This window comes from Mustela nivalis, assembly GCF_964662115.1.
Source record: "Mustela nivalis genome assembly, chromosome: 6".
Lineage (NCBI taxonomy): Eukaryota > Metazoa > Chordata > Mammalia > Carnivora > Mustelidae > Mustela > Mustela nivalis.
In genome coordinates this window covers 115,303,916-115,325,046 of record NC_139025.1, presented here as the reverse complement: position 1 = coordinate 115,325,046, position 21,131 = coordinate 115,303,916, and the positions used below count along the sequence as shown (strand labels likewise).

The window sequence follows — 21,131 nt, the reverse complement described above, 5'->3', positions numbered from 1 at the left end:
GCATAGCAAGATAAGTAGTCTGAAAATATCAGGCACTGTTGATTTATTAGCCAATAAAAATACAATTACCCTTTATCTGTACTTATTTCCTCAAACCATTTACTCCTCGTCCAGACTCCCAATTATTAGCTGCAACAATGATGCATAAATCTGAATTTCTTCCTTCATATCAACTCAAGCTCAACCAATTAAAACCTAACATCTCTCTCTCCTTATTGTCTAGATCTTCTTTCAAAGCATCACTGTTTTGCTACTCCTCTAGTCTCAAAACATCATTATTTTCTACATCACCCACTCTCAGACCCACTGAATTTACCAAATTAACTGAAGTGACCTCTTGTGAATGAGCCCATCCTATTCCTAGAGTCTCTCCACTAACCCTAGTCTTCATTAGAACTAGACTACTGCCTCTTAACTCATCTTTGTCTCTCTCTAGTTTCACATTCTCTAAAGTATATACACCAAAACTTTTCACTCTTTTTGCCCTGAGCCCATTCTATGAAGATAAAATGCAATCCCTTTTATATAAGTTGGACTTGTCTTCACACTTCAAATTTTATTTCCATCCTTCCTATTTAGTGTCACAAACATCAGGTTAAACCATTTCAAATACAAAAGTTAGGTAAAAACTGGTCAGTACCAGCAGTTTCACATGGTTCAACCCTAAAAGAGGTCCAATTCCTTTGATCTCTCCATTTCTCTCCTTGGTATCACTTTCCCCCTTACATTTTCACCTAGACCCTACTTTATCATTTGAAACAACTCCTGCACCATTGCTCCTGTTCAATTTCTTTCTTCCTACTGTCTCTCTGCCTTGATTTTGATCTCCACTTATCAAATGAGAAAAAAAAAAAAAAAAAAACCCTTTTTAAATCTTTCCCCTATCCTTGCTACACTTCTTTCACGCCTTCCCTTCTCTGTCAAACTTTCTGAAATTGTCTGCACTCTGGCCTCCACTTCCTTATTTCCCATTCCTTAACAATAACCTGGATTATCCACTCATCCACTCTACTGAAACTTTTTCTGGAGCTACCAACAATCAACATTTTACCAAAAATCAAAGCCTTTAACTTCTGAAGTCTTTGAGTGTTTCATGCTGACCTTCCCCTCACCCTCCTGTCCTGTCACAGTGCACTTTAAATCTCTCCTTTATCTCTACCTCCCGACCCTTCTATCATTCTCTAAACGAAACTATTTCACAAAGACCATCCCTTAGTTTCCCCTTTTCTTTTTCTATACTCTTTTCCCATGGTAATTTGTGCACATTTTCTGGCCTCAACTACCAAAATAATTTCTGAGAAGATGCTGTAGTATCCTACTAAATTCACCTCTCTGTAAACAAATATCCTATCCACCCTGAAATGTTCATAGTTCTCCTCTCCTGAAACCTGTCCCAAAACCCAAGGGCCGTTTCTCTATATCCTGAAACCAAAGAACAGAAAGTGAGCTCAGCACTCTCCTAACCTTCTGATACTTCCAAAACATTATTCCAAATTTGTATAAACACTCCTTCTCCTTCAAGGCTTGTACCAGTTATTAATTTATTACTTCTAAGTTTCATTTCTTTCAAGGATTTTTACTTATTTATCTGTCAGAGAGCGACAAAGCGAGAGCACAAGCAGGGGGAGCTATAGGCAGAGAGAGAAGCAGGCTCCCTGCTGAAAAAGGAGTCCAATGTGGCACTGGCTCCCAGGACCCTGGAATCATGACCCAAGCCGAAGGTAGAAGCTTAATGGACTTAGCCACCCAAGTGCCCCTACCTCTAAGTTTTAAATCTATCCTTATTCGGCCTGCTTTTTTCTACTAGAACTGAATTCTTTAGACTCTGTGCTTCCTCACAGTTGACTTGTTATCAGGCTTAGCCAAGACAAAGGTGCTAAAGGGATGTACATACCTCTCTATACGCCTTAGAGTTCTCTTTTACTCCTTTTAGTAGCTAATTGCCTTTAACGTGAATAACAATACTTATTAAATTTCCCTGTTCAAATTACTGGTATGGCTTCTGTATCTGCTTGGATCCTAACTGATACAGGGCTTATGCCCTCCTTATTGCTTCTTGCCCTTCTCCTGAACTGTTATTTTAACTTCATGAGCAAAGACTTTAAATGATATTGAGACAACTCTGGCCTCACATAAACAAAAAACTATGTTCTAAGATGAAATTCTCTTCATAGATGCTGGTGAATCACAAGTCTGGTGAACTTCATGTGCTGGCTTTTCAGTTTTTTAGTTCAGGGGCAGTCGATCCTCTTTTTGTCGCTTTTATTTGAAAGAGACTTTTGGGCAGCTTCGTCCATCTTCACTGTGATGGCAAATGTATCATGGCCCCATTCAAGCCTTCTGAAAGTGTCAGCTGTTGCAATGCTAGGTAATTTTATGACTGTTACAGGTCAAAGCTCAAACTCTACCTTTTCCATGTCACTTTCACAGATCACCATATAGCCACAAATGTTCTCTATCTCCTCTAACTCTGAAAATCACTGCTACAGACGGTGGTGGTATGTCGGCACTTCTTCAGCTCAACAATAACTTACCGCTTTTATAAGGCAATTGGCTGTTTGCAAAAAATACAAGACCATCTTTGTCCTCAAGTTTACAACGCGGTTTGACAAGTAAGTCTTATATTTATGTGATGGAGCAAAAGACACTTTTGATTACAAAAACAGAATTGCATGCAAATTCACTTAAGAAAAAAAAAAATTTTAAATATTTAAATTCAATTAACTATTATTGGTTTCAGAGGTACAGGCCTATATAACTCATCAGTCTTACATAATACCCAGTGCTCATTACATCATGTGCCCCCCTTAATGTCCACCACCCAGTTAACCCATCCCTCCCACACCCCGACCCTCCAGCAACCCTCAGTTTGTTTCCTATGAATAAGTGTCTCTTACGGTTTGTATCTCTCTCTCTCTCTGGTTTCATCTTGTTTCATTTTTTCCTCTCATTTCCTATGATCCTCTGTTTTGTTTAAGACAAAAACTTTTAAATAAAATTACAGAGGTAGTCTCACAGTACCATATTTCTGTTCCAATCTGATGTGAAACCCAACTGCACTTCCTACGTGACAGTTCATGAGACGAAATGTAAACTGAGAGGGTACGGCCCAAAAACATTATATTCTAAAGAATGTGAGACCCTGAGGAGATACTTCAGGATAGTGCTGTCCAACAGAAATAAAATGAAAGCCACATATATACCTTTAAATGTTCTAGTTGTCACATTAAAAAACAGATGAAATTAGTTACTATAATATTTACTCAACTGTATCTAAAAATCACTTAAACATGTGATCAATAAAGAGTATTAGTGGGGTATTTTACAGTTGTTACATTAAGTCTTTGAAATCTGTTATATACTTTACACTCACAGTAAATCACAAATTGAACTAGACTCATTTCAAGTGTTCAAAAGCTATAAGCAGATAGTGACTACTATACTAAACACAGCCTCAAGAATTCTTAAAATATTCAGTAGTCTTTAAATATAAAATGTATACTGCAACAAACTATAAGCACATTAAAATGTCACAGTAAAAAAAAAAATCTTTAAATGACAAATGCACTGCTTTGTGCATGCAGATTAACTTGCTTTTAAGTAGATCCAGAATAAAACTTCTCTGTAACTGGACTTACAACTGAACACTATAAATTTGTCATTGATAAGAAAAGTTGTTAATACCAGGATTTTGATTACATTTAAACCTATATAACAATTTACATAAAATGCATAAGCAAGAACAACAATAAAAATGTTATCTAGTTTGATTAAATTCCAGGACTTAGGCACTTCTATTCTGTATAGCTTCACTTAAATTATATAAGAATGAGTGAATGTGTAACACCTCACACCATGATATTAGGGTTTTAGGACTTAAGTTCTGGGTACTTAATGCCTAATTTTAGTAAAGTATACGATTAGTGTTTGGGCATTTTGAGTATCTCTTTACCATCATCATAAATATCTACAATTTCACGACAATTATGTGTTTAGGACAAGCACCTGAGTGGCTCAGTTGGTTAAGGGTCTCTTGATTTCACCTCAGGTCATGATCTCAGGGTCATGGGATCGAGCCCAACATCAGGCCCCACACTCGGCTCTATTTTTCTCCTCTTTCTCTCAAATAAATAAATAAATAAATAAAATCCTTTAAAAAGATTACATGTTGACTTTTTGGCAAGATGCAGAGAAGGAGGAGGAGACCTAAATTTCATCTGGTTCCAGGAATTCAGCTAGATAGTTATCAAACCATTCTGAACACCTACAAACTCAACAGGAGATCACAATAAAGAGTAACAACAATTCTATGAAAAGCAATCACTTTCTGGAAGGTAGGACCTGCAGAGAAGCAAATCCGAGGAGATCTCTGGGAAGATATATCAGAAGGGAGGGAGCCTCTGTCAGCCAGCTCCTGGCAGGTGGTAGAGCAGCAGAGCACAAAAATCAGAACTATTAGAAGTCTGCTCTGTAGTGGGACATCACTCCAGTGGCTAAGCTGGGGGTAAAACCCTCACTGGGACAGTGTTGCCTCAGGACCCTCAGAGTCACAGGAAGACCAGTGGTGCCTGAATGTGGCAGCGCTCCCAAGTATCAGAGTGGGGAAGCTGGCTGCAAAGACGGAGGCAAGGACTGGGCTCTCAGCTGGGGGCTGCCAAAAACTGTTATCTGCTGCACAGTCAGGCCACCAGTCTTCAAGCAGAGACCCCAAAAAGCGGCAGATCTGGGAAGACTACCCTTTCTGCCCCAGGAGGATGGTGCAATAGCGCACCGCAGGAATCTGCTGGGTTTGGAGACTCCAATTGGGGCCATATGCTAGAGATAGAAATGCTGGTCACAAACCGGCTAAGCACAGAACATGGGTGAATACCAGGGAGACTGAAGGGACTGACTGCTTTTCTCTGAGGGTGCACTTAGGAGTGGGGCCCCGAGCTCTCAGCTACTATGGGACCAGCAACTGAGAGGCCACCATTTTCATTCCCACCCTCCAAAGCGGTACAGAAAGCATTCAGGGAACAAAAGCTACCAAGAGCAAACCCGAGAAGATTACTTAGCCTGGCCCCTGGCAAGGATGGTGCAATGCCACCTTGGGCAAAGACATCTGAGAATCACTGCAATAGGCCTCTCCCCCAGAAGATCAGCAAGAACATCCAGCCAAGACCAAATTTAGCAATCAATAAGAACTGTAAAAATCCAAGCACTAGGGGAATGCAGCACATAAAATTCATAGCTTTAAAGGTAATTTTTAAATTTTCTTAATATTTAAAAAAAATTTTTTCTTTCCTTTTTCAACCAACATCTTATCAATTCCTTTTTTAGATCTTTTTTAATTTTCATTTTTACAGTCATATTCTATCCCTTCATTGTATTTAACCTTATTTTTCGTATACATATAAGTTTTTCTTTCTTTAAAATTTTGGGATACAGTTTCTTCTAAGAGACCAAAATATACCCTAAATCCAGTGTGTGGCTTTGTTCTAGTCTCCTGCCTGATCACATTCTCTCCCTTTTTTAAAAAAAATTTTTTTCTTTCTTTTTTCGATCAACATATCAATTCCATTTCTAAAAATTTTTTATTTTTACAGTCATATTTCATCCCTTCAACATATTTACCCTGATTTTTGTATACAATATTTTTCTTTCTTTAAAATTACGGGAAGCAATGTCTTCTAACAGACCACAATATACCCAGAATCTACTATGTGGCTCTGTTCGGTTCACAAGCCTGATCGTACTCCTTTTTCTTTTTTTTCCTTTCTGCCCCCACCCCCCACCAGTTTCAAGTCTCTTCTGAATTGTTTAGTGTATATTTTTCTGGAGTCATTGTTGCCTTTCAGCATTTTATTCTCTCATTCATCTATTCTTCTCTGGAAAAAATGATAAAACAGAAAAACTCACCTCAAAAAAAAAGAACAAGAGGCAGTACCAACTGCCAGGGACCTAATCAATAAAGATACTGGTAAGATGTCAGAATTAGAGTTCAGAATGATGACTATGAAGATATTAGCTGGACTTGAAAAAAGCACAGAAAATACTAGAGAATCCCTTTCTGGAGGAATATAAACAAGTTGAAATCAAAAAGGCTACTAATTAGTGGAATCAAAAATGGAAGCTCTAAAAAAAAAAAAAATGGAAGCTCTAACTGCTAGGATAAATGAGGCAGAAGAGAGTATTAGTGATACAGAAGACCAAATGATGAAGAATAAAGAAACTGAGTAAAAGAGACATAAACAACTACTGGATCACAAGAAGAGAATTCGAGAGACAAATGATATCATAACAGTAAACAACATTAGAATAATTGGGACCCCAGAAGAAAGATACAGGCAGAAGGCATCTCATAGCAAATTATAGTGGGAGAACTTCCCTAATTTGGGGAAGAAAACAACCATCAAACTCCAGGAGGCACAGAGAACCTTCCTCAAAAATCAATAAAAATGGGTCAATATCCCATCATCTAATAGTAAAGTTTACAAATTTTACTAGAGAAAATCCTGAAAGCAGCTTGGGACAAGAGGTCTGTAACCTACAATGGTAGAAATATTAGATTGGCCACAAACCTATCTACTGAGACCTGGCAGGCCAGAAAAGACTGACAGGATATATTCAGAGCACTAAACAAGAAAAATATGCAGCCAAGAATACTATGGCCAACTAGGCTGTCATTGAAAGTAGAAGGAGACAGGGAGCCTGGGTGGCTCAGTGGGTTAAAGCCTCCACCTTCGGCTCAGGTCATGATCCCAGGGTCCTGGGATCAAGCCCCACATCAGGCTCTCTGCTTAGCAGAGAGCCTGCTCCCCCCTTTCTCTCTCTGCCTGTCTCTCTGCCTACTTGTAATCTCTGTCAAATAAATAAATAAAATGTTAAAAAAAATAGAAGGAGAAATAAAAGGCTTCTAGGACAACAAAAACTAAAATAATATGCAAAGACCAAAAGCCCTACAAGAAGTATTGAAGGGGGTCCTCTAAGCAAAGAGAGAGCCTAAATGTAACAAAGACCAGAAAGGAACAGAGACAATATACAGTAGCAGGCACCTTACCAGAAATACAATGGCACTAAATTCGTATCTTTCAATAGTTACCCTGAATGTAAATGGGGGAAATCACACTGGATAAAAATACAAGATCTATCAATATGCTGTCTGCCAGAAACTCATTTTACACCCAAATACACCTCCAGATTTAAAGTGAGGGGTTAGAAAACCATCTACTATGCTAACAGACAGCAAAAGAAAGCGGGGATGGCAATCCTTTTATCAAATTAGATTTTAAACCAAAGGCTAGAATAGGAGATGAGGAAGGACACTATATCATACTTAAAGGGTCTCTTCAACAAGAAGATCTAACAATTTAAAATATCTATGCCATTAACATGGGAGCAGCAAATTATATAAATCAATTAATAAAATCAAAGAAAGAAACACATCAATAATAATACAATGACAGTAAGGGACTTTAACACCCCCTTACTGAAATGGACAGATCGTCTAAACAAAAGATCAACAAGGAAATAAAGGCTTTAAATGACACACTGGACCGGATGGACAGCACAGATATATTCAGAACACTCCATCACAAAGCAACAAAATACACATTTTTCTCAAGTGCACATGGAACATTCTCCAGCATAGATCACATCCTGGGTTACAAATCAGGTCTCAACCGGTACCAAAAAGTTGGGATCATTCCCTGCATATTTTCAGACCACAATGCTTTGAAACTAGAATTCAGTCCCAAGAGGAAAGTTGGAAAGAACTCAAATACATGGAGGTTAAAGAGCATCCCACTAAAGAATGAATGAGTCAACCAGGAAATTAAAGAAGAATTTTAAAAACTCACGGAAACAAATAAAAATGAAAAGAAATCTTTGGGATGTAGCAAAGGCAGTCCTAAGAGGAAAGTATATAGCAATACAGCCTTTTTCAATAAACTAGAAAGGTCTCAAATGCACAACCTAACCCTACACCTAAAAGAGCTGGAGAAAGAACAGCAAATAAAGCCTAAGCCCAGCAGGAGAAGAGAAAGAATAAAGATCAGAGCAGCAATCAATGAAATAGAAACCAAAAGAACAGTAGAACAGATCCACAAAACTAGGAACTGGTTCTCTGAAAGAATTAATAAGATTGATAAACCCCTGGCCAGACTTATCAAAAAGGAAAGAGGAGAGATCACAACCAACACCAAAGAAATACAAACAATTATAAGAACATATTATGACCAACTATATTCCAGCAAATTAGACAATCTGGAAGAAATGGATGCATTCCTAGAGAGGTATAAACTACCAAAACTACACCAGGAAGAAACAAAAAACCTGAACAGACCCATAGCCAGTAAGTAAATTGAAGCAGTCATCAAAAATCTGCCAACAAGCATGAGCCCAGGGCCGGACAGCTTCCCAGGGGAATTCTACCAAACATTTAAAGAAGAATTAATACCTATTCTCCTAAGCTGTTCCAAAAAACAGATGGAAGGAAAACTTCCAAACTCATTTTATGAGGCCAACATTACCTTGATCCCAAAACCAGATAAAGACCCCATCAAAAAGGAGAATTACAGAACAATATCCCTGATGAACCTGGATGCAAAAATTCTCACCAAAATACTAGTCAATACGATCCAACAGTACATTAAAAGGATTATTCACCACCACCAAGTGGGATTTATTCCTGCGCTTCAAGGTTGGTTCAACATCCACAGATCAATCAATGTGATACAATACGTTAATAAAAGAAAGAACAAGAACTGTATGATAGTCTCAATAGATGCAAAAAAAGCATGTGACAAAGTACAACATCCTTTCTTGGTCCAAACTATTCACACTGTAGGGATAGAAGGTACATACCTCAATATCATCAAAGCCATCTATGAAAAACCCACAGCAAATATCATTCTCAATGGGGAAAAATAAAGAGCTTTTTCCCCCAAGGTCAAGAATAAAACAGGGATGTCTACTAACACCACTGCTATTCAACATAGTACTAGCCTCAGTAATTAGACAACAAAAAGAAAGAAAAGGCATTCGAATCAGCAAAGAAGTAGTCAAACTCTCACCCTCTGCAGATAATATGATACTTTATGTGGAAAACCCAAAAGACTCTATTCCAAAACTGCTAAAACCCATATAGGAATTCAGTGAAGTGTCATGATATAAAATTAATACACAGAAATCAGCTGTATTTCTATACAGCACCACCAAGACAGAAGAAAACGAAATTAAGGAGTTCATCCCATTTACAATTGCATTCAAAACCAGAAGATACCTCAAAATAAACCTCACCAAAGAGGCAAAGAATCTGTACTCAGAAAACTATAGAATACTCATGAAAGAAACTGAGGAATACACAAAGAAATGAAAAAACATTCAACGCTCATGGATTAGAAAACAAATATTGTGAAAATGTCTATGCTACCAAGAGCAATCTACACATTTAATGCAATCCCTATCAAAATATCATCAACTTTTTTCAAAGGAATGGAACAAATAATCCTAAAATTTGTATGGAACCATAAACAATCCCAAATAGCCAGAGGGATGTTGAAAAAGAAAACCAAAGCTGGTGGCATCATAATTCCAGACTTTAAGTTCTATAACAAAGCTGTAATCATCAAGACTGTATGGTGTTGGCACAAAAACAGACACATAGATCAGTGGAACAGAACAGAGAGCCCAGAAAAGGACCCTCAACTCCATGGTCAACTAATCTTTGACAAAGCAGAAAAAAAGGTCCAATGAAAAAAAGACAGTCTCTTCAAAAAATGATGTTGGGAAAATTGGACAGATGCATGCAGAAGAATGAAACTGGACCATTTCCTTACACCACACACCAAAAAAATAGACTCAAAATGGATGGAAGACCTCAGCATAAGACAGGAATCCATCAAAATCCCTGAGAACACAGGCAGCAACCTCTTTGACCTCAGCCACAGAAACTTCTTCCTAGAAACATCACTAAAGGCAAGGGAAGCAACGGCAAAAATGAACTATCGGGACTTCATCAAGATCAAAAGCTTTTGCACAGCAAAGGAAATAGTCAACAAAACCAAAAGACACCTGACAGAATGAGAGAAGGCATTTGCAAAGGACATATCAGATAAAGGGCTAGTATCCAAGATCTATAAAGAACTTATCAAACTCAATGCCCAAACAACAAATAATCCAATCAAGAAATGGGCAGAGGACATGAATAGACATTTCTGCAAAGAAGACATCCAGATGGCCAACAGACACATGAAAAGGTGCTGAACATTGAACATCACTGGGGATCAGGAAAATACAAATCAAAACCTCAATGAGATACTACCTCACACCAGTCAGAATGGCTAAAATTAACAATTCAGGTAATGACAGATGTTGGCAAGGATGCAGAGAAAGGGGAACCCTCCTACACTGTTGGGAATGCAAGCTGGTGCAGCCACTTTGGAAAGCAGTATGGAGGTTCCCCCAAAAAGTTGAAAATAGAGTTACCCTATGACCCAGCACTCATACTACTGGGTATTTACCCCAAAGATACAAATGTAGTGATCCAAAGGGATACGGGCACACCAATGTTTATAGCAGCAATGTCCACAATAGCCAAACTATGGAAAGAATCTAGATGTCCATCAACAGATGAATGGATAAAGAAGATGTGGGGTGGGTGTGTGTGAAAAAAAAAAAAATTATATATATATATATATATATATATATATATATATATATATATATATAATGGAATACTATGCAGCCATCAAAAAACGAACTCTTCCATTTGCAACAGCCTGGATGGAACTAGAGGGTATTATGCTAAGCAAAATAAGTCTATCAGATAAAGATAATTATCATTTGATCTCATGGATATGAGGAATTTGATTAACAAGACAGAGGATCATAGGGGAAGGGACAGAAACAAGATGAAACCAGAGAGGGAGACAAACCATAAGAGACTCTTAATCTCAGGAAACAAACTAAGGGTTGCTGGAGAAGTGGAGTGGAGAAGGGTGGGAAGGGAATGGACATTGGGGAGGGTATGTGTTGTGGTGAGTGCTGTGAATTGTGTAAGACTGATAAATCACAGAACTGTACCCCTGAAACAAATAAAATACTGTATGTTAATAAAAAAAAATTTGTGTTCAAATGTTCAGACTTACCCACTAGATTTCATGCCCCATTAGGGCAAAGACTGTGTCTGTCTTATTCAGTGCTTATCCCAGAGCCTAGACCTAGAACATAGTATGCATAAAGTAAATTTGTTAAATGTCCCATAATTTTGTTATACAGACTATCTTTCTTTTCTTACTGTCCTGAAATAGAGCATTTTTTGTATTTGGACTCTTCTTTCATTTTCCAAATATTGGCAAAATGCCTGTCACAAATTCAGCATAGTTTAAGTTCATTTACTGAGTCCAGAATTCTATCTGTACATATACCAAGATTGTCATGGAAATAAAATCTCTGCTCTTTGAACTACCTCAAAGACCTGAAAACACAGTCTACGGTGAGTGGGACGAAGTGGTAATTGCTGTCCTGATACTTTGTTAAAGGGAAAAAAATAGAACTGAACATACTTTGAGACAGCAAATTTTAAAATGTATACAAATACAAAACCAGATTTTTTTTCAGAACTCCCACTAAAAGTTGATAAAGTATTACCTGAAGTCCAAAAATATTATTTTTTTTGAGCACACATAATTTCCTAAACACTAATTTTAAAGTCCTTGGTTAGTTAAACTTCGTTCAAGGATTCTGACAAGTTTATACTCTGGAAAGGCCCAATCGATCATTAACACAGGGTTAACTTATACTTTATTATCCAAATCGGGACATTTCTGAGGGCAAGAGAGCGTGCTAAAAATAATTATACCAGGAACAACAAGCAAACCAGGACCCATGGTAGCTCTACATATATGTGACCTTAATGAAATACACCTAAAAATTCCTGGCTACTTCTATTTTGGGAATCTTGCATACTTCTTCACCAAAAAATTCTATTTCGCTAACCTTGTAAATCAAAATGTCTCTCTGACACAAATTATATAAATATTTCCTGTGAAAAACTTAAAGCACATAATTTCAAGCATGATTTCATTAAAATTATTTTGTGCAAACTATATTTGATGATAAAAAATCAACAGAGAATAAATTTACAGACTGAATCACACAGGTCACATTGTTATTTTGATAAGAATAACCTCTTACCAGTATTTTTGCACACTCATAATTCAAAAGCTTTCAACTCTATATCAAAACTGACTCTGCAAGTGTGTATAGTCATATAGTCATACTCATTTGGAAAACTAAATTTTTAAGAATAATATACTCCACTCCTTAACATTTCTTAAAATAAACCATGTACATACATACAGAGATAGATATATATTAATATATTTTACATGCATTTATATATAAATGTACAAAATATAAATACATGCACAGTTTTTAAAGTATCCATTAGTGAGTAAAAATGTATATATCCTTCCTAGAAAGCAATTTGACAAAATGTATAAAGAGACTTCAATATGTCAAATCCTTTCTAGTTCCAGAAATATATCTCAAGTAAATTTTCAGGAAAAAATCTTAAATAAAAAAGAACATAGACACTTAAATTTTTAATATTAGAGTAATGTTCATGTGAAATTATAGCACACAGGTAGCCATACTGGATGCAGGTATAAAACAGTATTTGTAATATGATCCCTCATTGTGTTTTAAACACACACACACACACATATGCAGTTTAAAGATGTAGAAGTATATATGTAGAGGAGGAAAACTAGAAAAAAAATACCAAAATTTTAACAAAATCATCTGAATTGCGAGATATGTGATTTTTATTCTCTTTGTTTCTATAGTTACTAACTTTTTAACAATATTTTCTAAGTTTTCTACAATAGACATGTTACTATTCTGATAATGAATGTTTTTACATTTTAAAAACCCATTTGGTATTATGCTGAGTGAAATAAGTCAATCAGAGAAAGACAATTATCATATGATCTCCCTGATATGAGGAATCTGAGAGGCAACGTGGTGGGGGTTGGAGGGTAGGGAAGGAAAAAATGAAACAAGATGGGATCAGGAGGGAGGCAAACCATAAGAGACTCTTAATCTCACAAAACAGAGGGTTGCGAGGGAGAGGGAGCTAGGGAGAAGATGGTTTGGTTATGGACACTGGGGAGGGTATGTGCTATAGTGAGTGCTGTGAATTGTGTAAGCCTAATGATTCCCAGACCTGTACCCCTGGGGCTAATAATACATTATATGTTAATTAAAAAAAAAAAAAAAAAGACCCATTTGGGCTCCTGAGTGGCTCAGTGAGTTAAATGTCCAACTCTTGATTTTGGCTCAGATCATGATATCAGGGTCCTGAGATGGAGCCCAGCATTGGGCTCTGTGCTTAGCAAGAAGTCTGCTTGAATGATACCAGGGAGGGAGACAAACCCTAAGAGACCTTTTTTTTTTAAGTCTTTAAAGATTTTATTTATTTATTTGACAGAAAGAGACAGTGAGAGAGGGAATACAAGCAGGGGAAATGGGAGAGGGAGAAGCAGGCTTCTTACAGAGCAGGGAGCCCAATGTGGGGCTCCATCCCAGGACGCTGGGATCATGACCTGAGCCAAAGGCAGTTGCTTAACAACTGACCCACCCAAGCACCTCAGAAAGAAACTTCTTAACTTGATAAAGGCCTTCTAAAAAACAAAACAAAACAAAAAATAACCACAACCTTAAGTTTACAACATACTTCATAATGAAAAAATTAATGGCTTTCCCCCTAACATCAGGAACAAGGCAAGGATATCCACACTCACCACCACTATTCAGACCTGTACTGGAAATTCTAGCCAAAATAATAAGGCAAGGAAATTCAATAAAGGCATACAGATCAAAAAGAAAGAAAGAAAACCATTACAAATGCAGACAACATGATTGCCTACTTTGAAAGTCACGAGTCTACAAAAAAGCTTTTAGAATTTTTAAGTGAGTTAGGCAAGGTCATAGGGCAAAATGTTAACACACAAAAAATCAGTCATATTTTCCTATGCTGGCAATCAACAATTGGAAATCAAAATTAGGGGGAAAAAATTTACAAAAGCTCCAAAAACATGAAATACTTAGGTATCTGAGAACTACAAAATTCTGATAAAGGCTATGTAAATAAATGAAAAGACATTATGTACCTGGATTTAAAGTCTCATATAGGTGAAATGCCAATTCTTCCCAAATTGTTTTATGGATTTAATACAATTCCAATCATAATGCTGACCAGAAGTTTTGTAGATAAAGACAAAAAAACTAAAAGTTTTATGAAAAAGCAAATGAAGCAGAATAAAGAATTTCAAAAAAGAAAACCAATGTTGGAGGATTCAAACTACCCTATTTTAAGACTTACAAAGTTACAGGAGTTAAGATAATGTTGGATTGGCAAAAGGACAGACACAAAGATCCCTGTAATCAAACCGAGAATTCAGAGACAGACCCACACAATTATGGTAATTGATTTTTGACAAAGTGCAAATAGAATTCAATGAAGAAAGGAGAGTCTTTTCAACAAATAAGGTTTGAAATAACTGGGACATTCATATGCCAAAAAAATTTTTAAAAAGAGAGAGACAGAGACAGGGTGGGAGGGATGAAGAAAGAGAAAAAGCACCTTGACTTGAAAGAGAAGTTAATTCAAAATGGATCATAAATCTAATAACAAATGTAAACTATAAAGTTCCTTACAAAAAATCAGGGAGAAAAGTTTCTGTAAATCTGGATCAGACCGAGTTCTTAGACATGACACTAAAAGCATAATTCATAAAGAGACAAAACTGATAAATGGAGCCTCAACAAACTTAAAGCTTTTGCTCTTGTTTTTGTTAGCTAAATGTGAAATCTAAAACTACATTAAGAAAGAAGAAAACAAAGGAGACCTAGGGTCACTAGCACAAAGAAGCATAAAAAAGTAAGGTGAGGGGCGCCTGGGTGGCTCAGTGGGTTAAAGCCTCTGCCTTCAGCTCAGGTCATGATCCCAGGGTCCTGGGACCCGCATCGGGCTCGCTGCTGAGCAGGGAGTCTGCTTCCCCCCTCTTTCTGCCTGTCTCTCTGCCTACTTGTGATCTCGGTCAAATAAATAAATAAAATCTTTAAAATAAAAAAAAGTATGGTGAAATTAAAAAAAAAAAATCAATGGATTTAGCCACATTAAAACTAAGGCTCTCTGTTCAAAGAACACAACAGGCAAAGTAGACAAATGACAGTGAAAATGATTTGCAATGACTAGAACCAACAGGAATGGTATCAGGATCATACAAAGACCTGGAAATCAACAAGGAAGACTAGAAACATGACACAAAAATGAATACAGGATATAAATAGGAAAGCCATGAGAAGCAAACGGCTAAATGGCTACAATCACTGCAAGCCTCATTAGTAATCAGAAAAATGCAAATTCAACTGATAGTGAAATAACTCTTTATACCCAAGTCAAAATGGCAAAGTTTAGAAGGTAAGTCCTATTTGACACTGGCTAGGATGGAGAAGACAGGAACTCACATGTATTGTTGATGGTATAAATTACTGCAAACATTCTAGAAAACAGGCTGCATTTAGTGAAATTAAATTATAACATATGTCATTTGATGTAACAATCCCACTCCTGGATTTCTCAGAAAAACATACGCAAAGGTCAGCAAGGATTCACATATAAAACCTGAGCATGGCTGTATTTGTGGCAGTGGAAGCTGGGGCAAAGCTAGGAATCACAATTTGCAAAATAGGTAAGTAAAATGTAATCGATACATACTATGAAAACTACATGGCAATCAGAAGCAACTAACTAGGCACACATGTAACAGCACAGATACATCCTGAAAACACCATGTTGAATAGAAGGGGAAAAGTTCAAAACAGAACATATTACCCAAGTTCACTCCTTTAATCCTCCCAGCAACCCTATAATCCAAGTAATATTATTATCCTCATCCTCATTTTACAGATGAGGAAACTAAGACACAAAAATTGACCACCACATCCAATCATTCACCAAGTCTTATCTATTCTACTTCACTTGCATCCTAAATGCCTCTCACCACATCAGTAATACTCTCTGGTCCAAGCCAGAACTACCATAATGGCTTTCTAACCAATGACCCTCCCCTCAGTCTTGCCTATCCAATTCATTCAGCATTAATCTGATTCTAACACTCCTTGCCTACACACTTCAACAGCTTCTCATTACTCTGATGACGGAATCCAAAGCCCCAGGCACACCCGCAAGGCCCTGGTCTACTCCATCCTACATTTCCTGTTTTCTTTCACACCACAATCCCTCTCTCTCACTACTCCAGCCGTCTTTATCTTCTTTCAACTCCTCCTACTTGCCAACTTCCTTCCCACTTCAGGGGATACGTACCCACATTTGACTGGATTAGCATCTGTCAGGTCTCAGCTGAAATGTCACCTTCTTATAGAAGCTCTCCCTGACATGCTAGCTAGAGACAGGTCTCTCTGTGATGGACCTGTCCTTGACAGCACTTATCAACACTGTAATCAATTACTTCTGTAAGTACTTACTTAAAATCTGCCTCTAGCTAGGATCATAAACTCCATAAGAATAAAATACATTCAGTGTTCTACTTTCTCCTCTATACCTAACAGAATGCTCAGTATATACTACTTACTTGTATTAATACTCCAATCGAGGGCTATAATACACCATTAATCTTTCTATTCACTAAAAAATAAAGCTTTAAAATGCCTGCTGCTGGTCTTTAAAGGGAATAAACAAATGCTTTATTTCTCTCTCCAAAAAACTGCCTTTGTCCTATGTTCTTTGTTTTTCTTATAAATCAATGACCATCCCTATAAAAGATTTATAATTGACAACAATCTTCTCAAAAGCTTTTGAATTTAAGAAAGTACATTCTCAAAATGCTCACAGTTTATTTCAACTCAGTAATAAACACACCTCCTATACAATACAGTAGACAGAAACACATTAGCCAAAATTTCCCTATTCTATCACAGCTAAGTAACATGTTCTTAATTTTAAAAACTTAGGAGAGGAAAACATTATATGTCTAAAGAGTCTAAGCAGACTCTAATCTAAGTATGATGCCCATAAAGGTGAGAGTCTATTACTGAACTCCTCACACATCCAGTACTTGCTGTAATTTCACCACCAGGTGGCAGATCCATACAATTTTCGAGAGATGCTCTCATCAGTCCTGAGAAATCCAATTAGAAAGAAATTTAGAAAAAGGGAGATAATTGTAAACATATTACATATTACTTCTCATGACATGACACATTTATTTAATCTGTCTCCAGGCCACGTAGAGCACACAATTATCTTTAAATAAAAAACACTAAAATGCAATTTTAAAACGTGGTTATCCACAGTCCAGTTATTCAAAATCCTCAGAAGTGTAAAAGCGAGTTTCGAATACAAAAGTCAAAAAAAGAAAAGAAAAGAAAAGAAAAGAAATAAAAAGGAAGTATGGAAAAAGACACAGTGGGAAAAGAAAAAAGGACAAAGGAAAGAAGAAGCACTTCTCAAACTTAGAAGCTGTAAACCGAGTTAAGAGCAACCCAAAAGAACCAGTGACATTTTTATGTTTCCAGAAAAGTAGTTTTCAAATCAATGAAGACCTTAATCTCAAGTCAACAAGTTAATTAAGAAATTGACTTTTCAGATTTTTCAATAAAATTATTCTAAAATCCTAAAAATGTGTTATTAAATTTGAGATGAAATATACTATCCTGGGATGACTCTTCATTATTTTATCAGAAATGTCACTGGAAAATTAGTTGCAAACACATCCTTTCAATCTAAGGAGACCACTTGATCGTCTCACTCACTTCTCACTCCACCATTCCTATTCCTACTTCTGCCTCCAGAAAGACCCCTGACTACTACAAACACCAGACAATAGTTCCACTTCCTCAGTAATATTTCCTTCCTGGTATCCTTCAAATCAACCTCAGCCACAACTAGAAATTAACACTCAACCTGTTTCATGAGCCAGGGCTGAAGTGAGTTCTGTGATGTTTAAAGAATATATCACTCGGGGATCCTTTTTAAGGAAAAAGAATACAAGAAAAAAATTCAATTTTACAGACTTTGCAGAATACATAAATATGGCACACATTGCTAGAGCATCTCCCAGGCCCTAGAAAGGGGTCTCTCCAAGTAAGGGTATCCAGACTCATCAACTTAAGGATAAATCCTTCCTGCCATGAACACATGTGGAGGAAAAAAACAAACCTCTAAACATGGTTTGTTAAATAAAACAAAACAAATGGTTCACCAATTCCAGTCAGTAAAAGGAAAAATACTGTCTAGAGAGTTATAGTGATCCCAGTTACTTTAGCACAAAGTGGCTAAAATTAAGGACAGAGCCAACTGTCTAATGATGACATGAGAGGGGAACATAGGGAAGAAAACTGTTAATGGGGGGAATGTATACTCATCCACTTCCTGTATATACTCTTAAAAAGCATGCTGCCATCAGGCTCCCCCAGGAACACTGTTCCCCATTGGGTTCTTACTCACATAACCCAGCTCCAGAAAGCTCTCACTTTTCTTCCTGACAGAAACACTCAAATACAGAAAAAACAATTCTCAAACAACTTAGCTTTGGGGAAATTTTTCTTTCAATTATGCATTATACATTCCATCATTCTATTGTCCAAAGTCCCTAACACTATTAGAAAAAAGTTGCCAAACCTCTCAGTCCTTGCTCTAATATAAACTGTTTGATATACACAAAAGGTCTCAGTAGCTTATCTGAATGAACAAGAACACAAATTCTCATTTCCTAATAACTTCCTGAATATTTTATTATCGTTTCCTCCCAGGAAATTTATTCACTCCATGTAGCTCCAACACTAACAGTCCATTTCTGAAGGGAAATTATTCAAGGACACCAGAAGCTCATATAAAAGATTACCTCCACTACTAGGTTATTATTTACTCAGATATCTGAGTAAAAAAGATATGGGTTGAAAATACATGCGAATTTTATTAATACACAGAAACAAAGCAAAGGAAAACAACTATTGAAACAAATAATTTAAATATTTAAACTTATTTCTATTTTCACATACCAATTAAAATATGCAAAAAATTATTAAAAGGCATAATCATCAAAAATTGACTGAATAGTACACCTGAGGTCTACATCTTCATTTCAACTATATTTATATTTCAATTATACCTGAATTAAAAAAATAAAATTAAAAAGAAACTCCAAGAATAAGATTAGGTAATTTGCCCCACTAACAAGAAAAATCATTGGTACTCTTTTCTACCTCTGGCTTCTGGGGAAGGTATTTATAGAAATTACCTTGTATGTTTTAACTTCAGGATTTTTTAATACATCATTTGTATTCCTAGAGTCACAATTATGGGCATACTGTATGGCTGAACAACATATAATACACGCCAAATTTTCGAGTATAACTTCCGCTCTTTGGAGCAAAGGCTTTGGGGAATTAAATAACTCATAACAAAACTACAGAACAAAATCTATTTCGTCATTCTCTTTGTCATAAGTGCTTCTGAACAATTTTAAGAGTTTCTTATGGCAATCAAAACCACGTAGTGATACCACTTACACCTGTCAGAATGTCTAGGCTAGTCTCAAAAAGAAAAAAAAAAGAACTGGTGAGGATATGGAGTAAAAAGAATGTTCATGCGCTGATGGTGGGAGTGTAAACTGATACAGTCACTGAATGAAAACAGTACGGAGGTTCCTTAAAATGGAAATATCATACAAATCAGTAATTGCACGACTGGGCATTTACCCAAAGGAAAAAAAAACCCACTAATTCAAAAAGATATACACCCCTATGTTTATTGCAGCATCATTTACAATGGCCAAGATATGGAAGAAGACATGGTATATACACACAATGGAATATTACTCAACCATAAAAAAAATGAGATCTTGCCATGTGTAAAAACATAGAAGGTTCTAGACAGCATAAAGCTAATTGAGATAGGTCAGGCAGAGAAGGACAAATACCATAGGATTTCCCTCATCTGTGGAATTTAAGAAGCAAAACAAACAAAAAGCAGAAACAGACCCATAAATAGAACAGAGGCATGGAGGTAGAGGGAATGGGCAAAGTGGGTGAAGGGGGAGACACAGACTTCCAGTTACTGAATGAATTAAGTCACGGAGATAAAAGACACGGAACAAAGAATGCGGTCAGTAGTACTGTAATAGTTATCTGGTGACAGATGGTAGCTACATTTGTGGTAAGCACAGCATATTAACACAGAGTTGTCTAAGCACACTATGTCATACACTGAAACTGAAGTAACATTGTGTGGGCACTACAATAAAAAATAAAGTAAAAACATCTGCATTCCTTTCTCATTTTAACAGTGGAAGTAGGTTTGACTAAACAAAGGGGAGGGGAATAAGTACACATTAGAGAGGGAAAGAGCCAGCAATCCAGGAGAGAAAACCACACTGTTTAGGATCCTGTAGTAAAGCCAACTGGTTAATAGCCTGGTTTGGGTTCAAATTCCTGCTTGTCACTTACTAGGTACAGAACCCCAGTTTAAATGACTTACAATATGTTGTGCTTTCCACATGAGAAAACTGAGACATAGACAAGTTAACTAACTTGCCTCAGGTCCCCAGAACCTTGGAAACACCGAACAATGCTAGTGAGTTGGGCATGAGGTAGAGATCTGCGGAAAGACATAAGAAAAATAGAGCCACCTAGATCTTAACACAGCAGGAAAACAAGGCACCTACTGTACCTGTGTAACCAACAGCTGCCTAGGGCACACCCTACATCATAGTGTCCCTAAAACCATGTAAGACCCTTTCACTATGTACCGAACTTCTTATTTAGCAGAAAGGTAGGAAGCACTGCCACAATCTACCACAGCCCTCAGTGAGGTGAGAAGAGAAGAATGAGATTAACCCAATCACTTACACTGCTGTTCTTCCATCATCCTTACAACAAATTTCAACTCATAAAATCCATAGAGCAATGAATAGTCCACAAAACACTAATTTTTGGTCAACAGCCCAGACTCAACCCACTCCTCCAATTTCTAATATACTCAATTGCCAGATCAAGGACCCAACTTTCCATCCCTATCTTATGCCACTTCACATTAATATGCCACACCTCAAAGCACACTA

At 36.9% G+C, this 21,131-nt stretch overlaps 1 protein-coding gene across 11 annotated transcripts in view; it reads right to left on the bottom strand.

Moving 5' to 3' along the window:
- NEO1 (neogenin 1) overlaps positions 1-21,131 on the bottom strand; it is a 232,936-nt gene that overhangs the window by 187,420 nt on the left and 24,385 nt on the right. The window lies entirely within an intron of this gene.